The sequence below is a fragment of the Lepidochelys olivacea genome (genome assembly GCF_965140295.1).
Source record: "Lepidochelys olivacea isolate rLepOli2 genome assembly, chromosome: 9".
NCBI classification, from domain to species: domain Eukaryota; kingdom Metazoa; phylum Chordata; order Testudines; family Cheloniidae; genus Lepidochelys; species Lepidochelys olivacea.
Window position 1 is genome coordinate 68,646,760 of NC_140419.1, and position 17,899 is coordinate 68,664,658.

Sequence of the window (17,899 nt, forward strand, 5' to 3'; positions counted from 1 at the left end):
GCCCTCTGAAACATCGTGTACTCCAGATATTAAAGCACATCTCAAACCACAAGAGCCAAGTTCAGAGGATTGCTTTAGCCATCCAAATGTACCAGTGGAGTCTCTGGAAGTAGAAGGTAGTGAGGGATGTTTAAAGGGGCTCAGCCCTCCCCATCTAACTGGGGAGCATGGGACCAGCCAGATTGGAAGTGCACTGAGCACTAGCTCCTTTTGTAGGCTGCCACTGGAACATACTACGTATGTAGTAAAAACTCAAATTCTATATTCCCTGGACCACAACTAGTGATGGAAAGAATCTATCCACTTTAGCACACCACTCAGAAAACACCATTGCAAAGTGACACGAACAGCCAGTAAAAAAACACTTTTTGCTTTTACTGCAAAGTGAAGTCATGATGTATAAAACTGAACTTGGTGAGGCAATGAACACTGTTGATAGGCCTATTGTAGATCTTTTTTTTCTTTTTTGTAAACTCCGGGAAGTCTGTCTTTATTACATTAAAACTTTAGAAAACTGATATTTCATGCTACCGTGTGGTGTTCAAGATACCAGTTGCTGAGATAATTGGTTTGCACAAGAATTAGAAGAGAACTTGCATGAGTTCCTAAATTAAAACTCTTCTCTCTTAAAGGAATGTTCTTCTGAGTTGTTCTTCAGGGAAACAAAAATTACAGGGAATTAATTAAGCATGAACTATTTACAGGGCACACTCCGGCAATATCCGGCTTTTACTGCTGGGAGAGTTACAATGTTGCAATTCTGGAAAGCTGATACACAGCACTATGGTCTGGTAAGAGCTACTTAAATAAATGATATATTTTATATTAACAATTTTCTTAAGAGTCTTGATAGGTGGAATACCATGTGCTTGAGTCAAAGATCTATGGTCTACCATTAAAATATTTTTCAGGGAATTGGGTGTAACTTTTGAAACACTGTAAGCATCTTTTTATGTATTATAAATGTTATGCTAGTTTCATAACATTTATAATACATTTTCAGTCAATTGCAAAAGAAGCAATAACTACATAGATTAGTAATCACCGTTCTGTTTTAAAAATTTAAAATTTAAAAGCTTTCTATACTGTTGACAATTTACAGTTATGTACAATTAGCTTTTGAAATGTGGAAAACAGGGACAGAACAGTTGCATGCATCCCTTCTGAGTTAAATGGAAACTTGCAAGTTCCATAGTCATAGCTTTGTGAGTGCTTTTACTTTCAGAGATCAAAACTGTAGAGTTGAAATACATGCCTTTTATTGTGGGCATTGACCTCTTGTAGTACCTCATAACTCCATGCCTGCAAATATTTTGCTCTGTAAGTTTTATGCAGCATGTCTTTGTTGTAGAAATATCACAAAAGCAGGACTGGAAGGCTGAAGTCTCATAAGATTCCTCTAAGGTTTCTAGTTGTTCCTAGGCTTGCTCCAGTTGTCCGTGAGATCAGGTTTTCTTGCTGCCCTTGGTTGCTTCCACATCTTAACATGGCCAAAGCCAGAAAATACAGCAAAGCAAAAAAATAAGTAAACCCAACTACTTTAAAATCCAAAGGTAGAGTTTGTTGGTCACTACAGGTAGTTGTTGTTCATTGTGTATTACAGTAGCATCTAGTAGTCTAAGCCAAGATTGGACCCCAACATGACAGACATTGTACAGGGAGTCCTCAGACTCACGATGCCCAATTTACATTGGACACCACTTATGACACTTTTCAATTGACTGCCCGTTTCACCCCTACAATGCTTGTTTCACCCTTATGACAAAAGCCAGCCTGGAGAACAGCGCACACATCACATGCTGAGCCTCAGCCAATCACTGATTTCACTCTTCAAGCTTTCTGATTGGCTGAGCCCGGGGCCAGGAGCCCAAAAAACCCACAAGTGGCAAAGCTACCCAACAACAAGCTACCCTAGCTGTGGAAACCAATCAGACAAGTGACTGCAGGGCGCTCCCCTCCCTGCTCCATTCATTATAATGCAACCACAATGTTATTTATAAGCAACTCTGTAAAAAGCAAGAAATTCTGTGTAGTATGTTGCTGGCATTCTGAGCAGCCTCCTGTCTTGCTGCCTGCCTCCCTGGCTGTCTGCCCGCCCAGCCTGTGTTGCTGGCATTCTGTGAAGACTCCAGAGAAACCTGCAGCCCAGACTTCAGAGAAGCCCCCAGCCAAGAGCCCTTAGAAAGTTCCGGAAAGTCAAAGCATATGTGATTTTATATGTTTGTTTGAATGCTGTTTACCAAATAAATACAATGATGTTGCTACATTAGTCATCTATAATTCATTTAGTACAAAAATCTGGGTTATTGTGGTGAAAATAGTGCATCAAGCCTTGGTTCAGGAACCAATCCCCCCTTTATACCATTGATTCCTATGGGAAAAGCTGTTTCGACTTACAATTCGTTCCTCAGAATTGCGTTGTATCATAAGTCTGAGGACTCCCTGTACACTCACACAGTAAAGCAGTTTGTGACCTAAAAAAGAGTACAATCTATGTTCCTGATCCAGCAAAGCACGTAAGCATGTGTTTAACTTTCAAACAGGTGAGTAATTGCTTCAGGGTTAAATAGATATGACCAGCAAAAGCTAAGGAGGAAGTCTTGGTTTTACAAATATGGAACTACACATACAATATTGTAAAATTTCTTCCATAGAAGGGTTGATAATTTTTATGTATCATCTTTTTGGTTTGGTCTTTAAGAAGTTGCCATTGGTTATCTAAACAGACTCTTAAAAAACAAATACAGATGCAGATGAAGTTGACAGTCCCATGAAAGTTGTTTTTCTGTGATTAAATCATTTATGGGAGAATCTATGCATGTTTCCCTAAGGTGTCTTTTCCTTGTTTTTCTTATTTTAATTGACCCATTAAAAACATTTGTAGCTGGTATAAATTCACTATCCGCTGCTAGGTTTACAGCCTGACTAAGCAGCACATCACTCAGACTTGGTTCATTCAAACTCTTGTTCCAATGAAGTTGGAGATTAACTAAAGTTCTTCCTTGTCACTTCTGCCCAGGCCAGAGGTGACACTTAATATTTAGGATGATTCTTTCTTATTTCTTTAAAGTTGACTGTTCTTTCCATAAGACAGTTGATCTAGAATGCCTACCCTCCATTTTGTTGCTCATATGGGCTTTTTAAAATGCCTGTTGTACTTATCAAGGATGCTAATTTCAGCTTTATGACCTATGCAAGATGTTTTGTGGGTTTTTTCACATTTTGTTCTATGCAATCCGTTTTTTGCTTTGGTTTATTTTCACGGAGTATCTATACTTATAGTAGGCTTCTTATACAATTTTAACTTTCTTTCTTTCTGATATTAACCTCTCTAAAAATGTTAAGGGGAATTAGTTCTGTCCAGGGAGAATTTCTCATTCCTTGGTGGATCTTGTGTGGTTATAGTTACGGCATCATAAATGGCAAAGATAAATTGGAGCAGCTCTAGAAATCAGTATACTATATTATTCTCAGCCAGACTCAACAGCTCTCAAAAATCTGTGGGTCCAGAGGCTACAGGGTACTCTTTCCTCTGCCAGAAGCCTTCTGCTCCTTAGTGGCCAGGCCCAGAGTGCACCAAGTTCAAGAGAGACTTGCATTGTCCAGAATGATCTTTGCCTCAGGCCCTGTGTGCAAAGACTCACACTGTTCTGACAGTCTGAGGGGACAAAGCTCTTTGTAAACTTTCTTGCATCCAAGGCAATCTGCCTTATAATCATAGGGTGGCAAGGTAGGTGAGGTAATATCTTTTATTGGACCGACTTCTACTGGTGAGAGAGAGAGAGAAGCCTTCGAGCCACACATTGTACTCGTAGGAAATACAAATGAGCATGCCGACACTGGACATAATGCTTTCTAGAGACTCTTAAATTACACTGAAATCAAAATTACATTTTTCTGACCTATTAGAATATTTTATACTAAAAATGTATTAAGTCATGGAAATGCAAAATGGAGCAAAATGCTGTATATTGTGACTTAAGATCAGGGCAGCACAAAATATGGCTGTTCATGCACAATCTTTGTTATCACGGTGTATGAGAAGAATGCTACAGTATTAAGTACGGTGGCGAAAACTATAAGTAAGGTAAAGAATAATCTACATTAATGGCTATTTATTTTTTTCTAGGCATCTCAATATTATTAAACACACCTCTGTACCTCCCGGGGTCACCCCTGCTATGACTGCTGTGGAGCACTGTCCAGAGGGTTCCTGCAACATTCTGTACCTGGGAGTGGTGGTGTGAGCTTCACAAACTTTCATCCAAACTGTGAAGCTCTTCTGATTACGTTGTGGCAAGTCCTCCTTCCTCCCCAAAGAAGAGAGCAAGAGTCATCCTCTATAGAGAAATTGTCACTGCTGCTGGGGGTGTAAGGGCATGTAAAAATTGATCAAGCCTAGATCAGTGGTTCATTCAGGATTGCCCTGACATTCTGTTCACATCTAGGGGAAAACGTCATCCTCCTTCCCAGCTCCCTTAGTGGCTTGCTTGATCATGATAGTGATCGAACTCTGCTAAATCTGTGATCGACAGTTAATGATAAAATATTGCAATGTTAAATAGCGCCTATATTCAGCAGTGGATCAAATTAATGAGATGAGGCAGTTGTATGAGTGTGACAATAAATATCATACTATAAAATTAATGAGCTCCAAGTATAATATTTGGGCTAAAACAAGGACTCTGGCTGCACATAGGCTCATACCAGAACAGTATCATCTCCTTCAACTCTTAAGTACCCAAATGAAATGCCCTCAGCAAGGGCCTTCAGTGCTCCAGTCTTGACTTCTCATCACCTTTACATTCTACAGGACTTGTGGGGTCTTAACATTTAATTTAATGTCTGTAAAATTGCTCTCTAGGTACGGGGATTTTTCAGTGTGCACTATACTTTCCAGATGTGGGACATCCATTCTGCTTGCTGGTAATGGGGTTTTGCCTGGGGTTCCCACTGATCCCAATTCGAGTAGAGTGCAAAGCTACTTATTGGACCTGGTTCCAAAGCCTAAGGACTAGTCAACAGAAGTCTTTCCATTGACTTCAGTGAACTTTGGCTCAGTCCCTTGATGAACTAATGTCTACCTAGGTCCACATTCAAAGTGCCTAAGCCCTGATTTTGGCTCTTTGTTTGTAGTCTTTTCTGATCTGGGGAGTTCACCCCACAGTAGCCTAGAAAGGGTCAGTGAAGCTGGCAAAGGGTCAATTAACTGGATAGACCACAGCTGAGGGGCCTAAGTAATGCCTAAATGATGATGGAACTAGCTGTGAAGGAACAAGAGCGGCTACTGTAAAGCCAGGAAGCTGGTAACAAAAAGGGGCTACAGTGAGGGAGCCTGTAGCCACTCCCTGGACATTTCAGAGGGAAACAGCATGTATCGTGAGACTGTGATACCCCAGAAGGAGAGAATTACAGTGACCTGGCTGGAGGGCCAAGTCACGAAGAGATAACACCCTGAGTTGCAGAGAGGTGGAAGGGCATGCAGATGAGCAGCGGAAGGGGGCATTGGGCCTAGAAAGAGCTAATCCCTGGAGTGGCTAGGAGGAGGCGTCCTAGTAGTGGACCTGTGACACCCTCTAAACATTTTTAACAACCAGGTTCATCTAAAGAATCAAAACCTGTCAGGGCTTTTAAAATTGTCAGACTGGTTTTGTTTTCATGAAAATAGCAGAATCCTCCATAGTGGTGACAGTACATTTTTTTCGGTAATCCATTTATTATGCAGCTGTTGTAGGAGCAGCAGTGATCTGTGTGCTACGTCAGGTTTCAGAGAGGCAGCCGTGTTTAGCCTGTATCCGTAAAAAGAACAGGAGTACTTGTGGCACCTTAGAGACTAACCAATTTATTAGAGCATAAGCTTTCGTGGGCTACAGCCCACTTCATCGGATGCATAGAATGGAACATATAGTAAAAAGAGAGATATAAGAGAAGGTGGAATTTGCCATACACTCTGTAAGAGGCTAATTAATTAAGATGAGCTATTATCAGGAGAAAAACTTTTGTAGTGATAATCAAGATGGCCTATTTAGACAGTTAAGAAGGTGTGAGGATACTTAACATGGGGAAATAGATTCAATATGTGTTATGACCCAGCCACTCCCAGTCTCTATTCATAACATACAGATCACTGCTGCTCCTACAACGCTCTGCCCCTTGATCTATGGTCATTACAGTAGTTGTTGTCATTGTAGGGCACAGGTGATCTGTTGCAAACAAACCAAACAATCATAACCAGGTGAATATAACTAAAACCGTTACAAGTGACTAAACACCAGCTATAACATAAACACAAATGCAAACAATCACAATAATAATAATTGGGAATACAATAAAACCATCACCATCACAATAATTGGGTACATCAACAAACAAAATGAGGCCCAAGTTTGCTGCTGCAATAGCCATTAAACAATAAAAGTCACTGCGGTCTGGACCTCCTTAAGTACACACAACAAATAAGATTTGTAGGGGTACCACAGTTGTCATGTAAGGGTAAACTGATTTGGAAGATACCTAGTACCAGAGAACTTGGTGAAATTGCTGATACTTAAACTAACATTTAGTTGCTAAAATGTTGCACAATTCCCTATTACTAACAGTTGTTTTCAAGAGGCCAGTAGGGGTGGGGGTGAGGACAAATCCAAGACCTGAAAGATGGGGCCCATGAACTACCCTTCAGGGCTTGGGGAAGGAGAACCTGGGTGCAGAGGAAAGTGGAATCAACAATACAAGAAAATGTAACTAACTATACAAATGTATCAATAGAACTCAACAACAAAATGATTATTAGAGAACCTAATAAAAAATAAACCTGATGCATTGGGGACCAAAGTCTTTTGGACAGAGGTAGATGTGATTGATAATGTGGTTGGAGATGGGGAAAGTAGAGAGAGAAAAAGGCATTTACGCTGTTTAGTGTAGTTTTCCCTCTCTCTGGGCCCAATGCTAGCACAGGACACCCACCAGAGTCAGACACAGAACATGGGACACAGAACATGCAACACTGAACACAGACTTTGTCGTGACTCTATAACCATGGTATTTCTGTAACTCTTCAGCTGGTACTAGCTCTCCAGATCTTCCGGTTCGGAGGCTGAAAGATAGAAGCCTAGAAACAAATTAGCACAGTGCTCCCACTGTGGCAGACCCTCCTCGTTTGAGTTGTCCACGGTGTACCCCTTTTTCCTCTGGGGTTTTATCTATGCCACCTAGGGTTCTTGCTAACTCTATTGCTTGTGCAGGAGTCCACACAGTCTCTGCCACAGTGTGGACTCGGGGGAGGGATAGCTCAGTGGTTTGAGCATTGGCCTGCTAAACCCAGGGTTGTGAGTTCAATCCTTGAGGGGGCCATTTAGGGATCTGGGGCAAAAATTGGGGATTGGTCCTGCTTTGAGCAGGGGGTTGGACTAGATGACCCCCTGAGGTCCCTTCCAACCCTGATATTCTGTGATTCTGTGACCAGTGCTTGGGGCTGCCCCGCCTGCTGCAGGCACAGGCCCATAGTTTCGGACCACACTCCAGACCACCGCAACATGGTGTCTGGGGTCTGGCCATCCAGATCTGGCAGTGACCCGGGCTGAATAAGCCCCCTTAGACCCTGTTCTCCCGGGTGGACCTCTCCAGGACGAGATCCTTCAGGCAGGTAACTGCCTGGCTCAGAGTGGTGTTCTCTACTTCCACCCGCTCCCGCTCCTCCTCTGCTGCCACCACCTGTACTGCGGCTACAGAGAGGGAAGACGCCTGAGCACTAGCAGTCAGAGCCTGCGCCTTCCACATATTCCGTTCCTTCTCCAGCTCATTACATCGGTCCTTGAGTGGATCTATTTCAGTGGCGAGCTGACTCTTTGCAGCTTGTCATTGCCAGCCTGCTGCACAATCCAGTACCGCCTTATCGGGACCATATATAAGTACATATTTATCCGACATGAGCAGCAGTTCAGGAATTGTACTCCCAGGTGGAACCACCACTGGCATCCAGGGGTCTGCCCCCTCTCTTTTGGAGCCATTCTAACAACACCCCGGGCAGCGCTGCCGCTCCCCTAGGCAGTGTGTTTTCTCGCTTGGGCTGCTTCGCCTTTTTCTTCCCCTTGGCCCACAGTGGCATACTTAACAGCGGCGTCCTTTTCTCACTGCAGTGGGTTGCTAGCCTGCCACCTTTTCACACAGGCTCAAGCTGGACCGCTCAAGAAGGTATTAGGGGCCACCAGGGAATTTACACCTAATTCTCTCCCTTGCCCTACACCGGTACACAACAGTGGCATCCTTTTTTCCTTGCAGTGGGTTGCTAGCCTACCACTTTTTCACGCAGGCTCGAGCTGGACCCACTCAAGAGACCATCTGGGGGCAACAGGGGATCCCTACTCTTGGGTCAAATCCTCCACTAAGCTGCCTGCATTCTCCACCTGTTATGTTACCTGAATTGGGCCAGCTAGTAAGCTTAGGGAGGACTAATGACACACCAGAGTTTGGCAGAAAGCAGCACATTTATTATACTGATGGCTAAGCTCACAAGAAGGTGGGGCGTGGGGGGAAGCCACCTCACAAGTATTCAAAGAGGGAGAGGAGACAAAAGTTGTGGGAAGTGTAACAGGCCTTTTGAGCATACAGGTTATACAGAGCATACAGATCACTGCTGCTCTGACAACAGCGGCTTTTTGCATGCTCTGATAACGTCATAATTTTACATGGAAACTATGGATTCTGGCTACCACAGTATTGTGCAAGTGACATGGGTCATCAATGCCACATCATTTGAGTATAATACTAAAATATAACTCATCACCACTTTTTTAATATTTGAAAAATAGTCATGTGGCATGTACAAGATCAGTTGTTATGACACATTACAGCACAAATCAGTGTTTGACCTTTTATAAAATAATTTTATGCTATACACTGTTTTTATAGGGTTTAATATAGTATCACAGGCTTTAAATCACAAGAGGCTATGAAACTTTGTAAAGAAGATTATAAACCCAGCAGACATTATTAATTTTACACATGCTGGTGGAATATAAAGGATTTCTGAAATCATGAAGCAAAGAAACGGCATCAGAGTAGGTGTAGACTTTATTGAAATGTGGCTATTAAGTTATTTATTATTTAAAAGAACAGATTCCATAATAGTATTTCACAATAAGGATGTCAGAATGGTTGCTTGTAAACTGGCTGAGTATTAGACACTTGATTATTATTTCTCAGTCAAACTAAATTCAGATAGGGGAAGTCTTGGCACTCACTTTCTGCTAATGCTTGATTTTCTGGTAGAGAAAGGAGTTAAGAGCAAAAATTTCAGGCTTCGACATAGTCTGCATAAAAGTTTCTAAGAAACACAAATACCTTATAACTTAGGTTGATAAAAAGTTACACTGAAAGCAGGATGGAGGTTTTGTGTTAATTTTTCCTGCATTTCAACCCTGCAATATTGTGGACTAAAGAACTTGATGTCATTGTAGAGCACCTTGAGTGCATTTTTATTATAAATTTGGGGGAAATAACCTTTTTGAAAATTTCTCATGAAAAATAACTGATATTTTTGTTCTTTTTTTACCTGTTCTGTTACCAACCTTTGAAGGGAGTAGTAATTTAAATCCCTATAACATCAGTTTGAGGTTAATCCTAATTCATGTTATGTGGCCAAGAGAGAAGCAAACTTCTGATATTAACAATATTGGCCTCAATTATTCAAAATTAATGCAAGTCTCAGATTCTTTCATGCCCCCTTGCAGACATCATGAAGATGAGGCTAGCGGGGCAAAGGTTTCTCAAGGCAATGGGGCACAAATCTTTTATTAAAAATGAAATGCTGTATGGATGGTTGCTTTTTTACAAAATATGTTCCAGTGCTAGAAGGGGTTGTGTATAATTGACTAGAAATGGCTGAGGAAGTGGTTTCAAATAGCTCCTGCTCATGCTTGGTAACATTTTTGAACCTTGTTTACTTAATGAAATCTAAAAGAATAATCTGGGCACATTCTTAAATATGAGCCCTCCAAAGAGGTAGTGGTGTGGGAGAGAAAGTAGTTGGAACTCTGTTGCTTCTGAATGAATGCCTCAGGACAGTACTAATGTGCCACATTTAGGAAGAGGGATGGTGCTGAAATTCTGAACGTGGTCATTAAGGATCCCATGGCACTCATTAAGGGTGTGAATTCCAGAGACCATCTATCCAGGTGTTCACTAGGTACTTATATCTGGTCTACCTAAATTAATCTGGCAGTTGCAATTTGTTTAGGGGTTCTCCAGCACTTGTCCTAACCTAGCATAACTGTTCGCTGTTAAACTGCTGCACTCCACTGCAGAGGAGGGGCCTTGTGAAAGAATAGTTTAAGTGGTGATTGCAGCCTGAGATTTTTAGATGGAAGCAGTTATGTATGTGAGCCATATTATCTAAAGCTTTGTTTTGTATTCTTACCTTCTACATTTAAGGCCACCTGGCTTCATTTTAAGATTGTATTATTATGATTCAGTGGAGCTCATAAACAATTATGTATGATATAGTCCACTGATAATTCCCAGATTGATAGGACTTTGATGCAGAAAGAGAATAGGTTGACAAGACAGTACTTACACAAATCATACATTTTGAGTAAAACCTATGGATTACTTTGCATGGATGGCATTAGTCCTTTATTCACTATTTCAGTATGAGACTGTTTATGTAAGCGGAAAACCTTGCTCAGAACAATGGAATCTTAAATACACAATTTCTTACAACCATGTATAGTTCTAATGTATGACTTGTTAGGAATTGCAGAACACATTCCCTTGAGTCTAGGAACACAACATTCATAATTAGCTAGTAAAACAGACAAATTACTTTTACTCATGAGATATTATGTGCTTGAGTGTAAATGCAAAACTCAGCAAGTAAGAGTCAGTAACAGACAGGAAACTACTTTCAGTCTTAATCAAATGTATTTGCTTTTTGTTTGCTGCCGAGGAGCCTCTCAGGTATACCTTTTCCTCCTGCAGTGCAACAGTGACCATTTTTCAGTAAGAACAAATTAAGTTGAATACAACCATAGCTGCATCAATCAAGCATCTCTGTAACACTGTCACTTTTTAACTTGACCCCTTTATAGGCAGTAGACAATTCAGATTATCCAAGCATACATGTTAACCATTCAGTGTCAGCTGAAATCAGCCAGGGGACTTTGGCCAGCTCTCGACTTCCGGTTATTATCTTTGAGTTTCTACTGATATTTTCAGGATTACATACGTGGGACTTGGTTCAATTTAAAACTGTGTCTGATGTCTTGCTTCTGGAGGATGTTGCTTACTTCTAGAAAGTATTTTCTGAAGAGAACTGGTTGTGTGATAATTATTTTGGGCTGCTATGATTACTTATGCTTTCTGCCTTTCAAAGGCCAGAGTCCTAGACCACAATTTTCAAAAGTGACTACTGACTTTTGCTATCTAAATTTTGGATGCTCAAAAGATCACTTAAAAGGGCCTGGTTTTCAGAAAGTACTGAACAGCTACCATCTGAAAAGCAGTCTCCTTTAAAGTGTCCGAAGTTAGGCATTGTTAATTTTTTAAAATCTTAGGCATGGATTTTGTTTGTGTTTCTAGATATCCGTTGAACTCCAAGGTATGGTGTTGGGAGAGAGGTGGTTGGAAATCCCCCAGACAAACAAGATTCTTAATGCCTACCAAAGTAAAGCCACCACAAACAGCAAGAGAGAAAATTGTGTAAACACAAGAGTGTATCCTTTTATCATCTTTGATCCAAATGTTGCAACGTTTCTCTAATCCAGGGAATGTATATGAGTAGTTAAGGTAGTTGAATAACAAACTACTTTGTGAATATTTTTGTAAATAAACGTAGTGAGCTTGTTTCCCATTGGCGGGGGGGGGGAAATCATGATTCTGGAAAAATTCCTGAATTTAATACAAATGATTATTTGTCCCAGAAATGCACTATTTCTGTTTAAGAAGCAGACATTGTCTCATGTGACTTGCTGTTTGTGTTACGATTCACTAGTAAAGATTTCCATGTCTGACACAAGAAGAAACAGCCTCAGTCACATGATCGAGCTCAGGGAGAAAGTCAAGACCCCTATCACTGACTCCATAGGCTACTGCTACACCACAAACCATAGGCTGAACATTCTTAGTACAAACTTTCTGGTGAGTACTAAGGAATAATGAATGCATGGAGAGAAATCAGTACTGGTTTGCAAACGAGTCATGCTTGAGGGAAAAAAGGCAAAAATTGTCATTTTGCCATTAATGTTCAACTCAAGGGCTCCATCCATCTCCCAGTGAAGTTAGTGGAGGAAAAACCGCTTAGACTTCAGTGGCTTTTGTTTATGGCCCGTAGTTAATATGTACTTGATATGTTCAATATCACAGCACATGCATTCAACCACCGTGTACCTGAAGCATGAAGAAGCAGTCAAATGACTCACATGGTGCTTCTGACTGTATTTTGGATCTGGCTCTCTTTCCCAGTTAAAAATATAAAATTGCATAAATATATATAACATCTCTATTCTTTTGATGTAATGGTTTGTCTTCATTTTTCTCCTGCTGAGCACTATTCTTAGAAAATGTTTTCAAATATTTGATGTGAAATGTGGATGGTAGAGTATTTTTTTTATTAGTGGCTAGTATAGTTGATAGCTTGTTTGAATGGCTGGGGAGGGGGAGAGTTGCTTCATTAGAGCCATCAAGATGTACATCTCTCTGGCATATGGTATCCTGTCATCTTAATAAATACTTCCATTTAATGACCACAAGCAAACCTTTGCTGATCTCTGAAAAGAAATAAATAGGGATGCTCACTCAAGTATGCCCAAAGCATATCCCCATCAAACTGTCACGATGTAATTGAAATGGGAGGACTGGGTACTTAGTCTGCTATGACCCTTTCAGTACATATTTCCACTTTGAAATGTGTGTTCTTGCTTTTTTTCCCTGAGTTGATTTATTATAATTCATTGAGTACACCCCAGGAAGCAAATGGTGACAGTCATCAGCCTTACAGTATACAGTGTCAATGAGGCTTCTATGTGTTATCTACTAGAATTCCTTCTGGAAAGTCTAAGTTTCACGCAGGGAAAAATCAGAAACAAAGATTCCTATGACAAAAAACACACTTGTGAGCTTCAGTTACAATACAGTGGTTATATTTCTGGAACTCTTGCAAGGATGCATCTAGTACAGTCAGCTAGTGTGTCAAACATGTGCAACAGGAATATAAACATTAAATTACTGTAGCTCCATCTACAGCATGGTGTTGGAGGGCAGAGTGATGGTACTAGAAGAGCCCAAGGCAAGGGAGGGAAAGGGGATCATAGTGCTTGATGCGTACAGTGGTTATAGACTTTCTCACACATTAGCTGCAAGCAGGAATGTGGGATTATGATGAGGTGTCCACCCCACATGAGCCCTGTGCAGGTTTATGAGTGCCTGGAGGGCCAACTAATCTTAGATGCTACACTTGGAGGGAAGCCAGGGATTGATCAACACTAATTGCAGATGAAGACCATCTGTGGGAAGAGCTGGACTAGGAGTATAAAACCAGGAATTGAACACAGGAAGCAAGTCTGCAATCACTCATTAGAAGGAAAGGGAGTTAGCCAGGAACAAGGAGGAATCCAGGAGAAGAGTAAGCCCTAGGGTCCTGTGCTGGACTCGGGAGTCTGGCAAAAGGCCTAGAGGGGTGAAATATTATGGGGAGCTGAGGAATCTCTAGTGGTAAATCTAGAGCTAGAGAGGTGGGGTAGGAAAGAGCCTAGGGAAACAGAACCAAAGTCTGAGACTGAGCAGACCTAGGTTGCTAGTCATGGTGTCCCTAGGCTAGAACTTGGAGTAGTTGGGTCCTAGTAGCTGGAGTCCTCTACCAGCCGCTGAGAAAGTGGTACGGGATGTAGAGTTGGAACAGAAGATTGCCTGAGATGACATTCTAACAGCTTGTCCAATGGGACTTTCTTACCCTAGAATGTGGGACTGTTTTGTGACCTGGCTAGAGGGCCAAGTCATGAAGAGAGAGTACCCTGAGTCACGGGGGGAGAGAGGAACCACAGCATGAGTGACTGACGGATGGGGGCCCAAGATAGGGTGAAAGCTAATTCTCAGATCCAGCTGCGAGGAAGCATGTCTATGGTGAGTAGGCCCTTTTACAGGGATTAATCAGTATGAATTCATGAAACCATGAATTGATTATGGGCATTATGTCAATCTTTTTTTTTCCCAAGGCAGAAATTATCACTAACTAGAATTAATGTTTATCGACTGCTTTTGAATATGCAGATGCAAAATGCATGTTGAAAAGTATTGCTTTTTAAACAAAGAGAATTTTATCAAAATAGATGATCCAAAAATGAGTGCAAGTGAGATAAAGCCCTGCAAAACATGAACAGACACTTGTCTATCAGGTGTTTCTATGCGTAGAGCTTTAATATGCCATGATGGTTGTACACTATTGCTGGGAATGCAGGCAGAGACCTCTACTGTACCTGGCACTGGGGACAGCCCCTCTCTGTTGTATATGGGCGAAATTCTTAACCCTTCCTGTTCAAGTAAAAGGACAAAAACGAAAACACTTTGTAAAAGGACTTGGAATGGATGAACCATACAGTGACCAAATTCATTAACACCTGATACCTTTCTTTGCATGGTCCTGAAGGCAGCTATGGAGGAAAACTAGGAGTTTTTAGTAGCTTCTATGTATGACTCGTTGTAGACATCCTTGGTTGTCCATAGGTTTATGAGTGGACTAGTTTTGATAGCACCCCTATTTCTCTGCTGGGTTATTTACTGCCATGTGTGTTGTTACTGCTTTCATGCCTGCTTGTGGGATTTGTGCTGCATATCACTGGAGTAGCTGCCCCTGACTTTGGAGAATGGGAATACAACCTCACTTACTTCCAGTCTCTCAAACTCTAATATTAATGAATGGTGCCTGGGACTGGGATGGAAGGTAGCAATTTTACTTCCTGTTTTCTTTTTACTCCAGCTGGCCCTGTGGCAGAACCATCAATGCCCAGACTGAAAACTGCACATTTATAGAGCCTTCTGTGCCTTTAGCAGTGTACACTGCAGGTAAATGAGATGCTATAAACCAACTCAAACCCTCTGAGAGAATAATGCATTGGAGTGGTAATGCTCTAGAAGTACTTTACACAGCTTTCTGTGAAACATGATCCACATACCAGGCGCTTGCAAAACAATCAAACAGAAAAAAGGCCAGGCAAACCAAAATAGCATATTGTCTGTAATCTTTAAATAGCTTATTATCCATAGTAAGTGTGGAAAATAAACTGGCAGAGGGAATTTCCTGGGAATTAGTGACCAGTACGGTTAATAGTGCTTTACTCTGCCTTGGACCATCAACTCCTCATAGCTAGTTATTAATCTTAGGACATAATGCACACCTCAGTCTGTAGTTTTAGGATTGTGAAATATGATCTTTTTAAAAGAACAAAAATACACAATTCTCATTGAAGTCAAAAGAAATGCTCCCATTGACATCAGTGGGGTCTAGTTTAGACCCCCAATAAGTTAAAAATGTTTGTGCAATAGTACGGTTCTTCATTTGTGCAAAGAGCAGCTATAACAACAGTATTGGTAGCAATCATCACCAATATACATCAATTGTGACTTGGCAGGATTGCCTGTATTTAGAGAGAGGAGTAGGATAAGCAGTCACCATTCCCCTTGAGTGTTTGTCCTCTATGCTAAGACTCCCAGTAAAGGAGACTTGTAAAGGTGGCTTTTGTGATATGAATGAAAATAGCCCACCAACCTAATACGCATAGGCAAGATATCACTTCTTGGGATATTATGGTCTTTCTATTAATCATGTGACTTGCACTTGAAAACAGAGCTTTACGAAAACTGAAAATGTCTTGATAAAGATCTAATGTTTTGTATGGTGAAAAAAATCTAATGAAATGAAAAATGCTGACCAGTGCTACTTGAGGAGAATGAAGATTTTTCATGTTTTGAATACTTGAATACAATTTTTTGTGCAAATTTGTATTTCGAGGCCTTGACTAAAGGCAAAGGACTAAAGTATGTGCTTAATTTAAGCCGGGCAAGAATTGGGGAAGAGTAGAGAAGGATTCCTTTGAGGTGACATTTACAAAATATTAACTCTGGTATGCTGAAGAGAGAGAAAATGCCTTTCAGTGTTCCTTTCTACAATGCAATGAGCATGTATTAGAAGAAAATATTCCCTGATGTTAATCATGCTACTTGTTTTCAAAGGTAAAGTGATATTGTATTTCTAATTGTATATCCAATTCCTGTCCAAATATATCTGCACCACCTGTTTACTTGAAGTAGAGTTTGTATTACAAGGATGTGACGCTACATCCTTCATATTCTTCATAAAAATATTATTGTTATGCCATATTCATATATTTGAGATGTTTTATGCAAGGTGGGACATGTGAGGTATCATTGGAAAGGTTATGATATGCTGAATGTGTTTATCTAATATGTATGTATCATTTCTGTATCTGAAGTTAGGAATATTGACTATGTAACAATTACAACTATGTGTGTACTTGGGGGAACACCCACCAGACAGTAGGCAATCAGCCTGGATGGGCCATTAGTATCTTCAAAGTTCTATTGTTCTTTCTTAATCTCCCACCTTCCTGAGAAGTTTCCTAGGATGCTGCTTTGACACTACAAGGTCATGTGATGTCACCTGGTACAGAGTACCACCTTGGACACTGCTGGTATGTTTTCAGTGGAAACAAAGGATTCCTGCCTTATGTAAATCCTATTTAAGGCTGGGAAGTGAGTCAATCAGGGCTCTTCTCCATTGCCTCCCAGTCGAAGAAGGAAGACTGCTGAAAAGACACAAAGGAACTAAGCTGGGGAAAGGCAAGGGCTGAGTCCAGGCTGAGACAGGGGTCTAGCCTGTAAAGAGAAATAACTAGAACTCTGAGCTGCAGAAACTCTGCAACCTGCCTAAAATGACATTTATGGTGAGAAATTATTATTTGTAACCTGTTTCTTTCATGTAATAAGCTTAGTTTGTGTGTTTTGTTTTATTTGCTCAGTAATCTGCTTTGTTCTGTTTGCCATTCCTTATAATCACTTAAAATTTACCTTTTATAGTGAATACACTTATTTTTTTTTGTTTATTCCAAAACCCAGTTTGTGCAATTCGTATCTGGGGGGCAAAAAGCTGTGCATATCTCCCTCCATATTGAGGGAGGGGGCAATTTTATGAGCTTGCACTGTACAGATTGCTCAATACAGCATAAGACAATATTATTTTGGGTTTACACCCCAAAGGAGGTGTGCATGTGAGTGCTGGGTAAATCCCCAAGCTGAATCCTCCCCCACACAGCTGATTTCAGTCTGTGTCTGCAGCTGGGTGTAGCCTTACCTCTGTGTGTGTGCGTGCTAGAAAAGGCTTGAGGGCCTGGCACAGCAAGGACCGGGGGAGGAAGCCCAGGCTGGTGGAACTGGGAGGCTCAGTGGGACCACAGCATATCCTTTTGTACCCTGAAAGGGGAGATTCAAGCTGTCACAGTGGTGCAGCAAGCAGGGTGATCTGCACAGCTTGATGCTCTGAGACACTGGTTATGATTTTAAGTGAATTTTAAGTGTGCTGGCTAGAGAACAGACAAAGTGGTAACTGGTTTGTTATTTTCTGTTTGCGTATTTCGGGAAAGGGAAGTAAGTGTAAGTAAGTTTTGCCTGTTAAGGAGTAGAGCGTCCCTTTTTTCCCTGACATCAATTTCCTTTTAAGAGTCGGGTAACCATCTTTGATGTTGAGAAGTGGAATGGATGATTTATATTTCAGCCTTATTTACAGTAGATGGACTATGTGTTTAATGACAATTGTATGGAAATTTCCCAGATGAATATTTATGAATGTGAAATATGAGTTCAGTGCTTCCGGCTGTGTGTATTGCCACAAACATTT

General features: G+C 41.0%; 1 long non-coding RNA gene across 1 annotated transcript; it reads left to right on the forward strand.

The window, feature by feature from the left end:
- Positions 1–722: 722 nt before the first annotated feature.
- On the forward strand, positions 723–4,647 carry LOC311525746. Its single transcript, XR_014712854.1, has 2 exons — positions 723–791; positions 4,130–4,647. It is a non-coding gene; the product is annotated as an uncharacterized lncRNA (long non-coding RNA).
- Positions 4,648–17,899: the final 13,252 nt, after the last annotated feature.